We start from the raw sequence: 17,478 nt of genomic DNA on the forward strand, positions 1-17,478 counted from the left end.
CAAATTTCCCTTCTCTCTTAAAATGCATAGCATGTAAACGCTTGCAATAATTGCTCAACAGCGTTATGCTTCTATATTATATTTCATCATAAACATGTACATATTGTAATCAATTAAATGCACATCAGCATTAATGTTTTTAATGACAACCATTTCTTTTTTACAATATCCCCTGTTTGCTTGAAACGTATTCTTTCGTCATATTTCATTCATGATTGTATTACTAAGATACTGTTACGGGCGATAGCAACTTTTCGGATCTTTCCGGCAGAGCTCGTGCTCCACCGGAAAGACCCAAATATTTGCGATTGTTTAACAGTAATTCAAATCAAACAATCAAGGTATCTTTTTTAACTGAAAAAAAAAACCAAACAAAAAACCCCAACATTTCAACGAAATTTGTCCGGTGAAAACCAGGCTTTTTAATTTACAGATCTTTATTGTAGATACATGAAACATTTATTGCAAAATATATCAGCAATGGTTTGCTGACACTTTTAACAATATTCTCAAAATGTACAGGCTTAAATTCAATTACATGATTTTAAATCAAAATGATTCTTACTAGCTGATGTTAAATTCAAAACAAAGTCAAAGTTTCAGGCGGATTTTTTGCTTTCAAAAGAAAGTGCGTCATACACGTGCCATTGATATACATGTACTTTTGACCGAGGCCCAGCCCCGAGGCTAGATCTTCTTTAACGTTATGACTAGGGGCAGCTGCACGGCAACAAAAGTAGCTGAGAGCACAAATTCATGCATTCCTCGTAACCACCACTGAAGTCCTTTTCGAGATCATTCTTTTCGACACACAAGTCCAGACACTGCTTAAACCTGTAGCGACACCGGTCTCTACAGATGATGTTCTGGAATCCCAGCCCGTGCGACTGATGGAGGAGGACCGTGAAGCAGAGGAGAGCGAGCACAACCACCTTAATCTGAAACAGATATTACAATGTTGAATAGCAATGCAAGTACTGATATTGTTGACTGTGATGACAGCAGATTGTGAAGAAAAAAATCTGCATGAAATATCAAAGGTTACATAACACAATAGCAACATACCAAATTCAATGTAAAATTCAATGCAATGTTGCAAAAATGCCACATGCGCAATTCAATATCTAATACAACGTTAAAAAATAGCGATGTACACAATTCAATTTCAAGACAATGTTGCCCAGTAACTATACACACAATTCATCTGGAAATCAGCATGTTAAATATCTCAATGTTGCTTTGTTGTTATGTCATTTCAAATTATCAAATGTTAACGCACATCTAACGATACCAACAAAAAGTGTCAATTAACTACCAGGTATTTCATCTCCAGGATACCATACCTAAATATGATTTAATATTACAAAGTAATCTCAGTTTAATTAATTAACCATCATGCCACCATGTAACATCAATGTTAATTTGCCATCCAATATGCAACATCAATATAACAATGCTAACTTTGTATTTAATAGTTAAATTTATTCATAATTTCATAGACCAACTACAGTTAAAATTAGTTTACTATCGTAATGTTAATTTACCATCATGCCTCAATGTAACCTCAATGTTGATAAGCACCACGCCTCAATGTAACCTCAATGTTAATAACTCTCATGCCACAATGTAACCTCAATGTTATCAACTATCATGCCACAATGTAACCTCAATGTTACAATGTAATTACCACCACGCCTCAATGTAACCTCAATGTTAATAACTATCATGCCTCAATGTAACCTCAATGTGAATTACTATCATGCCACAATGTAACTTCAATGCTAATTTACCATCATGCCTCAATGTTACCTCAATGTTAATAACTATCCTGCCACAATTTAACCTCAATGCTAATTTACCATCATGCCTCAATGTAACCTCAATGTTATTAACCATCACGCCACAATGTAACCTCAATGTTGATTACCATCATGCCACAATGTAACCTCAATGTTAATTACCATAACACCTCAATGTTACCCCAATATAAATTAGCATCTTGCTTCAATTTAACCCCAATGTTGGTTACCATCTTGCCATAATGTAACCTCAAATCATCAGGTTAAAATACAACTACGTTAGTAATTCTTTCCATTAACTGTGTCAAAATGCCATGCAACAATGTTAACGTTTGGTTTTAATAATGAAATTTTAATTTTTTATATAATTTTATCAAAAATTTTAATAATTAATGTTATTTATAATTTCATATTCCAAGTTCAGTTAAAATTAGTTGACCATTCAATCTTACCTTGTCAATATGTTCTCTTTATGTTATTTAATCTCGATTTTACATGTTGAATATGACTAATTCTTCATTTTAATCTAAAAGTATTATTTGTGTACATCAATGACTGAACGATCAAAAAGGGTAATTTCTCCTATATATCGTAGACAGAATTTGAAATCAAGATAGAAACAATCTAAAAAAGATCACGTTTAAAATTTCCATGTCTTTTTGTAATGTCAAATCTCCACGTGGAACTGCATCCTCTTCTGTAGAGATTAATAAAGAATGAAGTGCTATAAACCTTTAAAATTCCCCACATCTAAATCTATGGACGGTAATTATGAAGAGCATCGCGATGGAGGACTCAACTGGTTGATGTCCGTCAAGGGACCGTCAGCGTAATGTCTGCTCCTTTCAACAGGACCCGGATCAAAGGTCTCAAGGCCTCTTGGTCCCCGAGCTTTCCGCATTAATGTTTAATTAAGGACTTATTCTAAGTGGTAGCGTGATTGAGCTGGGGGTTATTGAGGGCATATAGATCAACACACGTGTCCATTGAGTATATACTCAATCTCTACGATTTTTGTCATAAAAAATCTAGGAATTATCTGCGTGTGATGTAGTTCATTACCGAATTAACCCAATATCAAGATAAGTAAAAACAAGTCCTGTGTTTATTACTAGAGATCATGGTGAATAAAAACAAATCCCGTGTCTTTCATAGTAAAATAATGAATAGATGGACATATTGATAAAACAAAATGAATTAATCAAATTAGAAGGTTCAGGGGAACCCGAGAGAAAACTTTTCATTACTAAAAAAATCCATAAACATGGATTTATGATTTATGTTAAAACCAGTGAATGATTAAAAAAAAAGAAATATGCACATTGAAAACTTAATATCAATGCTTTTTTTGGAAAAATTGGGTTCATTGGCACATATAAAAATCATTTTCTTATCATTACATAATTTTCAGATCCACATCCTGTTATGTTATAGTAATATAAGTCTAACAGAAATAAATGTTTTTTATATCAATCAATAATGTCTCGAAAACGTACGTATAGGGGTCAGTTAATTGTAACTAGTATTCATATACATGTACATGTAAACATTAGGAAGAGGGTCGATTGCTTAAGATATATAAAGAAAAAGGGGGGGGGGGGGGTTAAATGAAAATAATTTATATTTTTTTTCATCATATACAAAAAGGAAGAAAAAAAAAAACACGTTGATAATGCGTTCTTAAATGATCATTGAAATCATGGTATGAATTCAAAATAAAATTTGTAGATAAGAACTGTATCAAGTTAGTTAAATGAATCATGACTGTTGGGACCACTAACTCTACAAACTGCCAGACTGCCTCTGAAACAGCCACCGATTTATGTAAATGATTCCCGTGATCATTTTCCATCTTTACTTTAAATATTCAAAATGAGCGACGAAAGTGCTTTCATTTACATGTGGTTGATCTATGGAGAATAGAGCAATTTACAGATATATTTTCCATAACGTATTCAAACGAAATTGTCTGCAAAAATCATTAACTGTCAAACCAATAAGACAGAATATGTTACTTGCTGTACAATTCGGAATCAATTACTGAAATTCAATTATTGTGCAATTGGTGTTTACAATGACCCAGCTATTATCGACAAAAACAAAATTATATTCACATCGAATCCTTGTTGTTAACCAAAAGTTAATGTGGCATAGTTTTTGGTCTTTTAGTTTTCTGTTTCAGTATGGCATTTCTAATAAACCACCAATTTGTGTTATAAGCGAGAGACAGAGCTCACAATACTTTGTCATGTAAATTTTTATCTACGTTTGAATGTTGAAGTAAAAGTTCCAGTGTTATATCTAAAATAAATTTGATTTACTCTTGGAACTGTTTGTTTATACTTAGAACGAATCAGAAGACAGAAAATGCTTGAATAAGAACTTTACCGGTTTATTGAACCAGAAATAAATTGAAATTGAACCAATGTAAACAGAAACATGGCACGAGGCTTTTTTACCTGACAAAGAATTGTAAGTTCTGTATTTTGCTTAACACTTTAAGACTGATACTAAAATTTTGGTTGATCATTAGAAATGCATTTCTATAGCACTGCAAACAATTATGGCACATAAAAATAAAATTTGACCAAAATCGTGACCATGCCCCTTTAATCAAGACAACACTTGACATTCGACGACTGAATTTGCTCTTTTTCTTGTATTTTTCCTGATTCATCATAGAACCTGTCCATTCATTAATGTATTTATTCACTAATACAACATGTAGACTCCCTGAGAGAGAGAGAGAGAGAGAGAGAGAGAGAGAGAGAGAGAGAGAGAGAGAGAGAGAGAGAGAGAGAGAGAGAGAGAACTTTTCTTACGTAATTTCTTATCGGTATCTACACGGTTCTTTGCCTTTTCCCCTTTGTTCATTGAATAAAGAATTATTTTAAAGTTCATTACGATAGCGTTTTTGCGAGTTTTTTTTGTTTTTATACATGTCTCAAAGTTTCCCACAAGTAAAAACTTCACGTTTAAAAACGGTTCACAGTTTTGTAAACCTTGTATTTATTTTTTTTAAATTCGTAGTGATAGATTCGTTTGGAACAAATTGGCAACCACATTGACACGCGGGCTAGTTTTGCTAAAGATGTTTTATTTAAAAGAATAAATCATTTCAATACTTTAAAATCTTGAACTTGATCATTCTTGACTTGCATTTTCATTCTGATTTGCTAGTCAAAATTTACATGAAGTTTTCAATAAGATGATGTTTGTTATTCTAATCAAGTTACATTAATTCATATTTTTTGAATTTTTAAATGAAATAAGTTTTCAATGTTTAATATCAGCGGAAAAAGTGGCCAACTCTTATTTCATTTGGATGAATTCGAATTGATGACATATGGCAATCTACATTTTTTTTTTTGCTAAATAAATGCCTGACCAAACAAACGACGGTAATTTTACTAGTTAAGGTTTTATTCTAAATCAGGCAATTAGGGTAATTTATGACATGATTTTCTCGTTATGATTAAGATTAATTGGGATGGAAAATAATTCTCTACAAATTGAACATTGACACACCAAACCATAACTGATGAAAACAATCTCAAAATAAAATAAATTTCTACCATTATTGTTAATTAAAATATTAATGTTGAAAAAAATTCATACCATTTTTATAAGTTCCGGATATTTCGTTTCCCTGCCAGAAGAAAGCACCCAAATGATGGAATCGCCAGCCAAACGTCGAATTTAAGTCAATTTCATAATTCAGCGCAGACACGGGACTGTCAACGATAATTATCATAATGACGTTCTCCGTTCTCTAAGGACCAGCTCCAATTTTCCCGAAGATGTGAAATGGCTAAGCTTCATATAGTACATTTGCTTTTGGCGGTGGGGGCCATTTATCTATCAGCAATTGCGTGTCACGAAGTCCCACGTTGTTTTTCAATGTGTTGTAAATAAACATCGAACAGTTGTGTTGTCGTTTTGTATGACAGTTCTTAGAAACGTCCAGGTCAAATGTCTCAAGGAATTGATCGTGATCTCCCTCTATCTATTTTTCTGTCATAATTTGTCAATTTTTTACCATAAGGAAAATGGATTTGTCTGCGCTGTATATTGTTTATCTTAGGGCGTCAATTGTTTGTGGGACTAACTGTCTTCAAATGTAACCTTAAACATATTCATACGATGATGTACAATATATTTCTAATTTATGATACACAAACTACATTTGTAGTTCTGTTCTATCTTACACACAATAGTCCCGTACTATCCTACAAAAAATGGTTCTGTTATATCATACACAAAATAGTTCTGTTTTATTATACACAAAAAATTTTAGTTGTATCAAAAACAAAATAGTTTAGTTATATCAAAGACAAATAGTTCTGTTTTATTAGTCAGAAAAAAGTTCTGTTGTATCCTACATATAACAGGTCTGTTCTATCCTACAGAAAATAGGTTTGTTATATCCTACACAAAAAGTTCTGTTTAATTATGCACAATATTTCTTTTATATTCTACACAAAATAGTTCTGTTTTGTAATACACAATAACGTCCTTTTCTATCCTATACAAAATAGTTTCGTTTTATCCTACACAAACAAGTTATATTTCATCATCCACAAAAGGCACTATTCTATCTTACACAAAATAACCCTGTTTTATCCTACACAAAGTAGTTCTATTATATCCTACACAATGTTCTAGAGATGCATAATACGCAACAATTAACATGGTACATTTTATCAACATAAGTATCACCAGAATACTGTCATGTTGTGAATTTTGAATTTACCGAGTGGCAGTAAATACCAAATTCACATTCACAACATGACAATACCATACTGGGAAGGCGAGAATGTGTATTCCAGCAGACGCTTATCTTTTAAAAAGATTGGTGAGCTAGCCCTGTAGCCATTATAAAACACAAAATAGATTTCTAAACCATTGGTTTAATCTTCTTAATCGATTGCTTATTAATAGGAGGGCACGGTGGTGTACTGGAATTGTGTTGGGGGTGGGGGTGAGTGCGAATCTAGAGTTGACTTCACGTCGGCATTGGCATAGCTCATTCACTCTGCTTAAATCATTCTGCCTCTACTAAAATTTCAATTTCGTGGTGAAAATTTTAAAGATGAGTAGAACCATGTAGCAATCGTGTCTTCTCTCCGGCAAGCTTGGAAAACGTATGGATATTTTTCCGAGTTTGATAGTAGTGAAGATAGAGCTAGCTATTTATTATAATTTTAGAAATAACTTGGCATTATAAGACCTAAGCTACTGTTACTTTTTGACATTTACAATAAAACACAAAACTTCAGATCATGTGTAGATGATAAAACGAAATTCATATGGTACAGTTTATTTACAGTGGTACAACTGTACAGTATTCCCAAAATTCCCTACCATGAAGTTGGGCATGCGTATTCCAGTAAAAAAGATAAATGTAGTTGCTAGCGCTCGAGAGTGCTACAAAAAAAGACTTACGTATTTGCTAGCACTCTCGAGCGCTAGCAACAAGTTTAGCTTTTTTTTAAAAGCTTACCCTCTTTAAAGCAAACTCTAATCAGCAAGTTATCAAAGAAAATTTAATTCTTTTTTACATAGATGTCGCCTTCCTCTACATTTGGAACTTTTTTATATGTGCCGTAAACGCGCGTAACTAAAATTGAGAAATGCGTACCACGTGCTTGTAAGTTGAGATCGACTACAGTATGGAAAAGAGATCTTAGGAAGGGTCGTATCATTTCTACAAAATCAAAGTTGATACGACCGGATTCAACCTCTTGTTTAAATGATATTAGTTTTACCGTATCTATTGTGCAAATTTGTTTCCTCATATTACCCACACCGTATCAAATTTTCACATTTTTTTGTATTTGCATAAACAATACAATAGGAAAGAACAAAAAATGTCAATAGCTATTTCAGAATATTGCTTAAAACTAGTTGTACTGAAAAAATAAGGCCTGAATTTTATTTAAAGCATTTTTTATTGATTTTTCGTTTTCTCACTTTTTAAGATTTGAAATCTACGAAAATTGTTAAGTAGTACGTAAAAAAAAATCATCAGGCCCCGCTGTCACCAACTTTCCTTAAGTCAATTCTTCCTTGGAAGAGGGTTATAAACGAGAAAACAAAAATGTTCTTAAACTATATCTAATATTCAATCCTTTAAGGTCTGTATTTATTTTGTACATGAAACATGTTCTAGGTGTATTGATACAAGTTAAATTAAATATAAATTTGACATTGCTTTTAAAATGGGTCTTCAAGTATATGCCAATTATCTTCGTTGCCTTTTGCTGCACACTCCTTACAGCCACCAGTTGCATTCATATTTCCTCAAATGCAATTGCTCCTTCGAAAAAATGGGCAACATAAGAAGTAAACAACTTTTTCAGTCATCATGGCCTAATGAACTCCATTACTTTGCAGTCATTACCACAATGCACTAGCGTATATCGTGGACTATTTCAGCAGCTGAGATATATCACAGTTCATAAGGCTAATCTCATTGACGAACGTTGTTTATTGCATACTAGTAGAAATGCTATTTGAAAAAAAAAGCGGCGTAAATCCAACAATTACGTTTTGCTTGCCACCACCCTGACCAAATAAATATTGAATCATTGTTATCCATATATGATACAATTGGTCATTGAAATCGGCTCTCTTTGATGGTTCTCTGTGGAATGAGATGGGGTTGATAGATTAACGGTTAAACAGGACAATTAATATAAATCTAAAAGATAATTAAGATGAAATCAGCATTTACTTGATATCCCAGCTCTGGTGGGAATTCAAGAACAGTTCTCACGGAATGGGAGATGACTATCACCACAAAGGTGAAATGGCACGGACAGCCTTTTCTTCATAATCGAGTTGATGGAATCAATATGGAAGGTAAATCACTTCATTCTCCGGATTAATTAAATAGAACAACACCCCTAGATCCACGGAAAACTCATAATTATTGCCTTTTGTAGAATATTTCAATTAATTAAAAATATGTGTTTACTACTGAAAGTATATTAGTACCTCCGTTGGTCCCCCCCCCCCCCCCCCCCCAGTCTGACTGTTTTGACCACTCGCCAAATTCAACCTCTAACACGAAATACTTTTAAGGTAAAGATAAATCAAAATAACCCTCCTCTCTCTCTTACGGAATTTGAATGATTTTGTTTCTCTTTTTTTTTTTTTAGAATATTTTGTGCCAAAGATTGAATTGGCCAAATGGGCTTTTCGATACTGGTAAACACACGAAAAAAAGTAAATTTTAGATACATATTACACATGTTGACATTGTGCAGTTAAAGTTCGTAGTAAGCATGACTATTTGCCGGGATTTACGCACTATTCCTATACAGACTATTTTTTTCGACGTGAAGACACATCCGTTATTCGCAAAAAAAATAAAATAAAAATACTAATCTAAGGAGATGATATCTCGATATTTTCTCTTAGACCAAATGGCGAGCTTTTGTCATTAGCAATATCCCGCTGTGTAGAGCAACCTTTTACCCTAATTTGTTTAATCTTTGTCAATTGCCAACAGAGGTAGTTAAGAAGTCTGCGAGGAATTGAGTTTTACATTCTTTTTTATACGTTTTCATGGTTAAGCTGTATCCATATGGTTGTGACATTTTTGTAGCAGCCAAGTGACTTAGCTATTCTCAACTTGAGAATAATGTATCTGAAGGACAATATGCCATATGATAGTTAAGATAATCGTGACTAGCTGCGAACATTAAAACACTCGATGAAGATATCGAACACATTCATCTGGAAACGCCGAACTTCTGTAGATTTAATGATTGATATTGCGATATGTTGTTTAAAATTTTGGTCAAATACTTATTTTTTGCGGTCTAATGTTTTAGTATGTTATAAAGCAATAGCTATACAATGTTTGTTACAATCTTAATCTTTTTTACGCCAACTATGATTTGTTTATAATTAAATACTTTGTAATGGAAAGAGAATATTGTTTATTTACGATTTATATCTACGATTGATGATAGATTGAGTTTGTGATTGTGTAAGGATAAAGTATGTCACAATGAAAAGATAAGTCTTGCAATGGTAAACACAATATGCTCAAAAGGTATGCATGTTTTCTATACGATGACTGCAATGAATTGAGACGCTTGTATGGTATCTGTACAGTGATAAAATAATTCTGTTTGCAATGGTAATATGTGTACAATATATTCGCAATAGACTGTAAAAGAAACGTTTGCAATCCAAATATTTATCGTTTCAAAATGCCTGAGACAAAACAGTGTACATGGCTCTCTGTGAGTACATGTTGTAGGATATTTAGCATGATCTATGTCCATAATGTATATAAGTAATACCTTGCACACAAATGTCATACTATATAGTTAATAAATGGGTACATAGTATATATTTACATGTAAGTATGTATGCATGTATATTTACGATTGTTTGTACCCTCAAACGAAATGAGGCCTAGGGCTCGACGGTTGTGGCCATTTTAGACTATTTTATCTCCTTAATAAGAAGAGCTCTATATAAGGTATTATAGCTTTCAAGGCTTAAATATGCAAATGTTTTTTTTTCTTAATGATAGGTTATAGCTTAACAAATCATATTTTAAAATTCAAGGAAGATCTGATGGTTAATTAGTTAACCATCAAACCTCCTTAAATTCTAATTGATTGTCGACATTTCGTTAACATTTTGTTAAGTAACATGCAGGATTGTATCGTGTGCTCTTTACAACATGTACAACGCTAATGCATTCCTGCTGATGACTGGCGAGGAATTCAACAAATAGTCTACATTACTCGTTAATCTACTTTATTGTGAACAAAGGGGAGAATCCATACCATTTGAATAAAGATCTCGAAATTCCAAGCATTTCAATATAATCTGTCAATCATTTAGAAATAAGTTCTTTATCTCATTAAACTGGAATATTGCTGAAATATTGATTTGCACCGCAGTGTTTCAAAGGGGTTCTTTGTTCTGATAATTTCTGATCTTGACATAAGAACCGCCATCATTTTTCATTGCCTGTCACTCTTTGACATTACATCTTACATCTGATAATGTGTCCACTTTGAAGGGAACCCTTTATTCACGGATAACATTTTTTCTTCCATACAAGTATAACAATAGAGCCAAGACTATAAATTCAAATCTGACTTTAAAAAATAATTTTAGAATTTAGTATATTTTGACGTTTTGACTTTGATCTGTCCTCGGTGTTCGGTCTTTGGAATAGGAAACGCCATAATCAGACAGTGGTTGAATGGTTGTCTGCGTCTACAATTTATGCGGGTGGAGGGGTCAACTCATTAACTTATGTATGCCTGTTATTCCTCCATCCAGTCTTTAATAACTGATTACATATGTGTAGCATTCGTTAACCACGTGTATGCGCATTACATGTAATATATCACTGTGTTAACTAGCATACGTTGTTCGATCTGCTCCATGCTAACAAATACGTTATTTCATCTCTATGATAACTAATATATATTACTCCAACTATTTTGTGCTATTTGTCGTTCGTCATTCAAACAACAGTTAGTTTTTTCATCCACCCTGTGTTGTCTTACATTTATCATTCCATCTACTCCATGGCAGTCCATGCTAACTAACATTTATTATTCCACTTATGCTACCATAAAAAACAACTCTTTCCCAAGTTTCTGTTTTCACTACTTTTTGCTAAATATTTATTATTTATTTCATATCATTTTAAAATATCATTTTAAACACCTTAAGTTTTATTCAAATACTATACGTTTACTCGATAGAATTAAAAAGTCCATATTTTCTGTTTGGAAACGCACTCTCTGCCTCTTCAGGTTTCAATGCTAGTAGCCTAGTACACAACCATAACAAAGAAAGTCTCCGAGGATTTCGCTTTGCAAGAGACATAAAAGTATTAGGATGATACCGTTGAAAAGCTGTGTGAGGTGCAAAGGATGTAAACATTTCACAATATTCCGTAAGAAACCTTCTCTGAATATAAATAGATGAAATGTCAGTATAGAAATCTACCCCCCCCCCCCCACACTCTTTGTATCGATTTTAGTTGAATTTGTTTGACGGGTATGTGTACTCTCGTTAAAATTTGTCAAAAAGATAGAAAACAACTTAAGACTGAATATTCTACCTGTACTACACCAACTTTTCTCATTGTCAATACTGGCATACAAAAAATTAACAGTAAAAACAATTTACAATTTCATTTATTTACACCCAATCGGTTAATCAAAAATTTACAATTTGTCAAACGCCACGGCAACCATCTTTTTCATTCTTTAAATCACAATGAAGTTTCTTTATTCGATGAATTCTATGATTAACTACGAACGACTTCTGATTTTGACCACAATTTTAGGGGCAGAATATGGTGAATTGTCATGTTGTAAATTTTGTCTTTACTGCCACCCAGTAAATTCAAAATTTACAACATGTACGGAATGGCTGTCTCTAGATTCGGAGACTGCGTCATGATGTTATGATTTATTAATACAGGGAATGGACTTGATGCTATTAATTCACTAATAGGTCTAGTAACACAGCCAGTGAAACTATACAACAGAAATGTGTGGTTCCAGATGAACCCTAATTCAACACTAAGACAGAACTGATACGGAATCTTACGAAAGCCGAGAAGGATCATTCGAGATTCGAGATTCGAGATTCGAAATTCGAAATACGAGATTCGAGATTCGAAATTCGAGATTCAATATCTAAATTAACCAATCAAATCAAGGATCTGAAAATATGTATCCTAGCGACATCAAACTGTTCTAAATAAAAATCATACGTACATGCTCTTATATACAAATAAATGCTATGTTCACTTCTCCCTAACTAACTAAATAATTATTTGTATTTACTTTTACACAGAATATCTAAGTAGACTAGTAATAATGCAGTGTGCTTTGTGGATCTAAGTGATTTTGTTTGCCCTGGTGCATTTCCACCTGATGCGTTTGAACCCTAAGGTATTTCACCACCATTAATAGTTTAAAACCCGGGTTTATTCACCCCTTTTGTGTAAAAATGCGGTTATGGTAGAGAACTTCATAAGCGTAGCTAATTTTTTCTGTAGGGAGTCCTAGGCCAATTTTAAAAAATTTTACTATGTAAATTTAATAAGCTCCAATTTTCCCAAGGAGGGGGTCCAGATCCCCTGACCCCCTCCTTTCTAGATCCCCGCATGAAGATTAGTACATGTATCTAAATAATCTACATGTAAATATAAATAATCTGTCCTGTTTCACTAATAAATATAAGCATTACTTATCGTTTTTATGTATGCATACAGTGATACACTAGTACTATGATTATAAACAAATCATTGAGATATTACCACATCATACGGAATTATCAATAAATACAATTTTTTTTCCTTTTCCTCAGTAAACAACTTATTATGAGTCTTACTTTTGGAATTGTTTTCAATATAGAAGGATACCTACTCTCTACAATTAAAGGTAGGGATGATAGGGTGCCAATTTGTTCACATTGCCGATACTTGTGCAGAGAACAGTAAAACCCTTTATTTGATTGTGCATGAATATTTCAAAATTAATTGTTGTACATATATTTTGTTATAATTCATTCATTGATATATCAACAAGAAAGAATTAAAGCATATGTTTCACAGCCAAGTTAAGTTTCTCTGTAGTTTCCTACCCCCCTACCCCCCACCGCACCAAAATTGAAAATAATTACATATAAGTCATACAAATGTTTACTTTTTTTGTAAGTAAATCTCTAAAGATGTAAATAAGCACTGCAAACAAAGATGTGTGTATTTAATACTACTACATTACACTTAGCCAGATAAAATGTAATCAGGATGAAGCTACAAGGGGTGAGTGGTGCAAATTTACCAATTTGTCGCCATACACACAGAACACCAAATAAAGAAACTGTGAGTGGTGTGTGGAATGCATAAAAGATGGCGGCAAATTATCTCAAATAATCAGTGCAAAAACCCACAAATAGGCTGTTATTTGTTACATATCCTGCAAAAACATTGATAAAAAATGTTATCGTCCCATAACATAGCCGATTAAGTTAATGTGTACATATGGTCAACGTACATGTAATTCTAATATACAAGAAGGCGGACGTATCAGGCGGGGATCCAGAAAATTTAATTTCAAAAATGATCGGTTGAATTACATTAAATGCTTTGAAAATTGTTTTAAACTATCGCACGGGTCAAAATGCGTGATAGAAGCTATGTACAGTGTAATTGGAAACTTTCATTTTTTATCAATATGTAGTATTACCTGAGTGCTAATACCTGTGTTGAATGAATGGTACAGTAGGATATGCGCAAAAAAGTCCCGTCTACTCTTTCCTACCCTATAATTATTGGAATATTAAATCCGATTATAAGAGTCAAATTAAAAATCAAGTACGGATATGTACCTGTTTATCAAAAGTAAAACTACTCATAATTTATCTACAGTGCATCGTTATGGAACCACACAGAAAGTTTTATATTAATTTGCCGAGCCAAATAAAAAAACCTGGAAAATGAAGAGAAAACAAAGTGGGGACAGAATAACTGACAAATTAATTAGGACTATATAGCCCCCCCCCCTCTTGAAATGTATATACTGAAAACAGATTATTGGCGTACAACATCCGCACACAATTTAAAGAAAATTTCATGGTTTTTTTTTATCATTTTCGCTAGCTAATGTAAGACATCACAAATACCCCAAGCCCCCTCACGGAAAAGGAAATGCTAGGTGATGAGAGAGAGAGAGAGAGAGAGAGAGAGAGAGAGAGAGAGAGAGAGAGAGAGAGAGAGTCGATGTAAATCACAGGTGCGCTAACACCGTTAAATTAAAGCTTGCTAGTTGGTCTGCCCTACCCTAGCTACCTCCTCTCTTTTCTCGTTTTAGAGGCTTAATTATTGTCTATATATGCTTGTAACAAATCAAATCAATTTCAAATTCTAAATCAAACTGAATTTGACACTACAAAACTCTCTCTGTGTCTGTCTGTCTCTGTCTCTCTCTCTGTCTCTCTCTCTCTCTCTCTCTCTCTGTCTCTCTCTCTCTCTCTCTCTCTCATATCGACAATGGCATTGCCATACCCTACAATACACTATTCTTATCTGGATTTTTGTCTTTGAGGTTGTAAATCATTATATCTTCTATGGTTTAAAACTTTATCATAACCTATATTTTGACATGTCGATTATTTTTCTGAGTTTCGTTTCATAGCTAAAACATTTAGATTAAACAGATCTTTCTTCGCGAGCCGATTTTTACACAGTTGGGGCGAATACACTTCGGGTTAAAATTGTTCGGGGGGAAATACATACAGGGCAAACAAAACCACTCAGATTCGCAAAGCCAACAGTGTTATTTCTAATTTAATTGTTTATACTGTGTGGGGTTAATTCATCAATGTTAATTTAACCATTTTATAACCACTATAAAAGAGCTATTCAGACATTTATTTGTAGGAAAGAGCATGTACGAATGATCTTTATTTAGAACAGTTTGATGTTGCTAGGATACAGGTTTCAGATCCATGATTTGATTGGTTAATTTAGATATTGAATCTCGAATTTCGAATCTCGAATCTCGTATTTCGAATCTCGTATTTTGAATCTCGAATCTCGAATGATCCTTCTCGGCTTTCGTAGAATCTTGTGTAAGTAAATTCCACTATGTTGGACTTATGTATATAATCTAAACAATATTTTATTCAATATAATACATCTATATTGAATTGGATTGGGCAGCAGGCTCAGCCTATTTTAGTCCTCTCCCTATATCAAGGTCAAAATGAACAAATTGAAATATTTAAATGTTAAATATTGATAACACAAGACAGACTATAGAAAGTTACAGATGAAAAGAAGAAAAGAAAAAAAATATACTCTGTCCCGAGTTTTTGCTTCCACCACTTCGCAGTGTTTTCGTTTGATATTTCGATAATAATAAATACCTTTGTGCTTAAACTACGTTCATCCATTAATATGAAAAATGTCCAGATTATCTGTTTTGAAAAGCCCCCTCTACCCTTCAGGTCTCAATACACCTCCCAAAATAGAAATTCTATATACGGGGATTTTGCTTTGCATCAGCCATTAATAAACCACCCGGATGATAACGTTGAAAAAGTGTGCGAGGTGTCCCGAGTACTTCCGAACGGAGTAAAGATGTTAACATTTCCCATTATAAATATCCGTACGAAATTTGTGTTTGTTCCTGAAAACTTTTATGAGTGAAAAGGGTCAATTTGTCAAAGAAGATATCTTGGATATTTTCCATTTTATCGATTTCAACTGTACTCCTTTTACAGGTATGTGCATTAAAAATCATCAAAAAATAACTTGGGACAGACTTTAACAATATGGTACCGGTTTGAAAAGAAAAAATAAGACTAAATACTGTTTTCATAAATAATTACAAAAAGCGTTTTATTGCTGCAATAGAAGTATGTACTGCTTTAAATATTTGAACATTGATATTATGTCCATGGTTAGAACTACCATATAACATTGATTCAAGTAAAAGTTGATGATTGGAACTAATGATGATATACTTATGTATGATATCTATTTATTTTTTTTCTTCTATCTAACGATTTATTTTCTCAGACGTTAAGAAGGAATACATTTAGGTATTAATATTGTTTCCATGAATTTTTGAAAATATGAATTTGGTTTACCGAATTATTTGAAGACGGCCCAAAAACCCTAATTTCCCTGTGGCACGAAATCTCGAGATCTGTTGTCATGCGACGCATCAATATGTCGTCCATCACAGAGGCTCTCAATTTAAATGTTCTAATTTCCGACACAGTGAAATAATTTTTTTTTCAGCGATGTGGTTCTTCTGACCAAACAAAGAAGTGCATGTACATCAAAGATGATTTACTTAAAATGTACAATGTAGTATTGTTATTGTGATAGGTTTTAACTGAGTTATCCACTAACTTTTAAAAGTAGTTTCAGAACTTCTTCTTTATCAATATATATTTTTTTTCATTCACGTCTGAAAACCCCTAAAATGAATTTTCCTATCTTTATTGGAGCGGAAGCGTACGTGTTACACAATGGTACATTTAATATCATAACGATATTCAGGAATCGACTAAGGGTGTTATATATAGAATTTATAAAACAAATTTTGAATGTGAACGCTACTTACTCTTGTTACCCAGTAAATTAAGAAAAATATTAGTTAAGTTTAGAACTACAAATCATCATCTTCCTGTTGAAATAGGAAGGTGAGGTATTGTTGAAAGAAGTAAACGTTATTGTAATTTGCATAATTGTAACACAATTGGTGATGAATTTCATGTTATATTAGAATGCAAGGCATTAAGTAAATTACGAAGTCAGTTTTTAGATACATATTACTGTTCATCTCCTAACACTAAAAAGTTCTATGAAATCATGTCTTCAGTCGATTATATCACATTAAGAAAATTGTGTTTCTTTATTTCAAAAATTAATCATACTGTTTGTTCACCCCACTTACTTTCTTGACCTTTACAACTATATTGTATACTAGTATATGTAAATATGTTTGGTCTTCTTATGTACCTCTTGTACCATTATATGGTGTTGAGTGAAATAAACTGAAACTGAAACTGAACTTTTGTTTTGCCTGCCATTTCTCAAATAATAACTGTATCATTCAAATGCTATATAAATTATATATAATTAATTAATTAATTATTGAAA

The 17,478-nt window shown here is 32.9% G+C and overlaps 1 long non-coding RNA gene across 1 annotated transcript; it reads right to left on the bottom strand.

Moving 5' to 3' along the window:
• Nucleotides 1–394: 394 nt before the first annotated feature.
• LOC105320488 (uncharacterized) lies at nucleotides 395–5,659 on the bottom strand. Its single transcript, XR_898798.4, has 2 exons — nucleotides 5,418–5,659; nucleotides 395–938 (listed from the first exon to the last, which is right to left on the bottom strand). It is a non-coding gene; the product is annotated as an uncharacterized lncRNA (long non-coding RNA).
• Between the last annotated feature and the right edge of the window lie 11,819 nt (nucleotides 5,660–17,478).

Source organism: Magallana gigas, chromosome 8 (genome assembly GCF_963853765.1).
Source record: "Magallana gigas chromosome 8, xbMagGiga1.1, whole genome shotgun sequence".
NCBI lineage: Eukaryota > Metazoa > Mollusca > Bivalvia > Ostreida > Ostreidae > Magallana > Magallana gigas.